The 3,870-nt window shown below is 35.2% G+C and overlaps 1 long non-coding RNA gene across 1 annotated transcript; it reads left to right on the top strand.

Annotated features, from left to right (window-relative positions):
* Positions 1–678: 678 nt before the first annotated feature.
* Positions 679–1,329, top strand: LOC117558925. Its single transcript, XR_004570888.1, has 3 exons — positions 679–729; positions 865–1,020; positions 1,265–1,329. It is a non-coding gene; the product is annotated as an uncharacterized LOC117558925 (long non-coding RNA).
* The last annotated feature ends 2,541 nt before the right edge of the window (positions 1,330–3,870 follow it).

The raw sequence follows: 3,870 nt of genomic DNA, 5'->3' as shown, positions 1-3,870 counted from the left end.
TAATCCCTGAATCATCAATAGCCTCATGCTGCAGTGATGATATGGTGTATACGTCAACCCCGCATCCATCCCCTGAAGCTCAGGCCTCACAATTGTTATCCTGGCCCACAGTTTTTGTGGTTTCCTAGCTCACCTACGAGGCTGAATTTGAGCTTCATCTAAAGAATGCAGAGTTTGAGACAACTGGTACATACTTCCAGCCTGGCCTAAAGCTGAAAGGAGTCATTCTTGATGGCCTAGCCCAAGAAATGATCAAATTCACAAATATCCGAAAGGACTATCAGTGTGAAGAGGTAGCTGCAGCGTTGACGAGGGCCCACCTTGTTTGGGGCAGCTAGGATCCAAGACAGGATTTGGGGGGTGGAAACAGTCTCTTAAGTACAAATGCAAAACTATCGTACAAAGCTTGGCCGTCTTGGACCATCCTGAAATCCTTGTGAACTCCTTAAAGCACAAGAAAACAGGCCAAGGCCAAGCTGCAGCAAACATAAAAAAACCAAGAAAGCTGAAGTAAACTACATTCCTCTGCACCCAAAAGGCGAAACCACAGAAAGCTTGGAGAACGAGAGAATTGCCTTATTGTCAGAACTGAAAAAGCGTGACAATGAAGTGGTGATAAAAGCAAAATGGAAAAAACCTTCTCTCACAGACGCCTTGAGATTGTGGAGCAAAGGCCTTTTGATAGGGGACTTCAAATGCAGATGGCCTGCTCTGTTTCAGCAGAGTGAAGTAAGTAAATATTTGTATTTGTTGACAGTCTTTTATTATTGTCTTTTGTGATTCATGTCTACATCCTTGCATGGTTGTGATTCTAATAAACAAGTAACAATTGGTTGTATTGTGCTTGTTAATAATATTTTTAAGGTGAATGCGGAGTTTTTGAGGATCACAACATCACCACTTCAATCAAAGTTCATGTGGCAGCTGGACCACTTCTCAGACAAGCTCTTGAAGATCTTCAAGACCAAAGGAGGAGTGAAGGGGCACAAAATCAAGGAAGCCCTTGCAATATCAGATTCGGTTAGTATAAATGCAGAGAACCTCGTTTTTCACTGTATTGTTTTGTCCATGATCATATGAACACATTTAAGAAATTGTCTGCTTTTATAGTGTTTTTAAGGCAATAGCTTATTGTGGAAATGTAGGTGTAAGGAGTCCTGCTTAGGGACACACACGACAGATACAGCCCTCTACGTTGTAAACTACCTGCTCTGTTGCACATGCATTGTGCTTAATTGTCTTTGATTTATCGCCCCTGCTTTAGTTTGAAAACATCCACATCAAGAGGGGGTGCATCCTGCGAAGCATCGCGATCTACCTCAACGAGGGATCCAGACTCTTTTTTTAAGGAGTATCAGGTATGTTTATCACAATATGTTTCAATGTATTGGTTAACAGTGTTACCCACAATTATAACCACCATTACTTACATTTATAATAAGAAAATTATATGGCACACAACCCTATCCCTGCTTACATCTAAATATCTTATCACATATCATAAATACATGCAGAAATAAATAAATCTATACATTAATATAGGAATGAATATATGTAAGAATGAATAAATACAGAAATAAAAAAATAATAATAAATAGATACAGAAGTTAATTTCATCGGGCAAGTGTTAAAATAAATATAGAAAAAGTGAATTAATACATTTATACAGATATAAATACATCTATAAATTAACATAGGAATACAATTGATAAATACAAATGTGAATTAAAACATGAATATATCTGGAAATAAATACAAATAATAAATGAATGCTGAAATAAATATTTACATTTATATATAAATACATCTATAAATGAATAAATAAATATGGACATGAATACATATGTAAGAACTTATAAATAATTGAATAAATACATAAATAAATAATAAATAAATGCTGAAATATATTAATCAATAGATTCATGTTTAAAAAGGTATGTGAATGCAGCAATTACTAAATTGTTAAAGGAATAATTACATAATCACATAAATCAAGGAAATAAATTATTAAAGAATAAATAATCAAATACATATCGAAATAAGTAGGTAAATGCATAATTAACTACAGGAATAACAACAAATTACATGATTAAGTAGGGACGTAAACAAATAATACCTGAATTAATAAATAAGATAACGTTGATAATCAAACAGAACATACAGGAATATATCTTTATAACTTATTTATGCAAACATTTTTCTTACAAGCTTAATTTAGTTCTGTGTTGGAGGTCCTAACCTTCTCTGGTATCACTCGGACATTTTTGTCCAAATTGGTAATTTTTCACATCAGATTTGGCTATAATGATTTTGTGTTTTTCTAGATACTTTTTGGAATTTCAATTTTTCTAATCGGTCTCGAATACACTGTACAAATTACCCTAATTGTCCATTTAAAAAATGTTCCCACACTTCCCAAAAAGTGTGGGGGAAAAATATTTAAATATAATATTTGTATCATATCATTTTATCATTCAAGTTTTTGAAAGTGGACATTTTTATCCTGAGTGGCCAAATAGGGTAGTACATTTGAGTGATACCAGAGGGTTAGTCTAAAACTGTTTTGATCAATTAGGAGAGCCACATAAGTAAATCTGCTTCTATAAAATGTAGTAATTCAGGTTTTAGTTAACACATATGTTGTATGTTTGTGTCTTTGTTCAGGCCTCTGCCTCTGAAGATGCCAAGAGGGACATGGCAAACACAGTCATGGGCATATACACACTTCAAAGAGATGTGGATGGGCAGCCAGAGGACGTGGGAATTGTCATCGAAGGCAATATAGTCATGGACAACTTGGGCAGCGTGATTGTGGGGTTTGTCATGCTATTGGGACTTATTTATGCCCTGGATTTGAGCTTTCCGGACAACCTCAAACACACCTTCGAGTTCATGCAGAAGGTAGTGATGAATCTGGATGGGCACAAGCTGAATGGTAAAATCGAAAGTCTGAAGATCAAGTTGTTCGATTGAAATGTGAAAAAGAAGTGACTCATGAGTTCATTGTTGTCATTTTATTCACGAGTTTCCTAGTCAGAGCAGATTGAGCCGTTATATCAATCATTTGTTCTGTGCTTTTCTGTATTTGTTTCAACACACTGTAACACTATTTCCATATGTTGGTGTTTGCAGTGCACTCTTTATGTTATGTGTTATTGTCCTGTTAGAAGAGCAGTGCATACCCCTGTTATATTGTATTCATTGTATTTGGCAAAGGGAGATTTGTAAGTTAATTATAGGAGTTCCATTTCTCTGCCATTTAAAATGGTATTATCTTTCAGAAATGTTTTTCATCTTTCAGTGTGAATTCATTCATTTTAAAAAGACTGTATTGAATGGAGGATTGTTTTGAATAATGTGAATTTAAAAATAAAAAAAACTAAACCATGTTTTCTATCATGTGTAACACATTTTTATTAAATTATATTTAACCTCATTATTTCATTTTCAATTAATTAAATAGGATTTAGGTGGACTAGCATTATTTAAATTCATAAAGGTAATGTTATCATTTTACTTAAACTCTATTTGAAAAATTTGAGTTGGACTAACTCATTTACATTATACTGCATGGATGCCATTAGTTTGAGTTTGTGCCACATATATTTATTGGATGGAAAACCTGCCAACAATAAAATTGAGTTAATCCAATGAGTTATTTCTTTGAGTGTGGTTGCCCCGTCTCTGTGCCCTCAGCCAAGCCGACGACCCGAATATTCAGACGCCTGTTGTAGTTTTCAGCCATATCTAAACTCTCCGCCAGAGCACTGACCTGCTTCTCTAATTCGGCTATCCTCGGCTCTTGCGCTGTGGCGGAGTTTTCCACGGCCATGATCCTGGTCTCTGCCTCATCTAGCCGCCTGTTAGCAG

The sequence above is a fragment of the Gymnodraco acuticeps genome, unplaced genomic scaffold (assembly GCF_902827175.1).
Source record: "Gymnodraco acuticeps unplaced genomic scaffold, fGymAcu1.1, whole genome shotgun sequence".
In the NCBI taxonomy this organism is placed as follows: domain Eukaryota; kingdom Metazoa; phylum Chordata; class Actinopteri; order Perciformes; family Bathydraconidae; genus Gymnodraco; species Gymnodraco acuticeps.
This window is presented reverse-complemented; position numbering and strand designations above follow the sequence as displayed.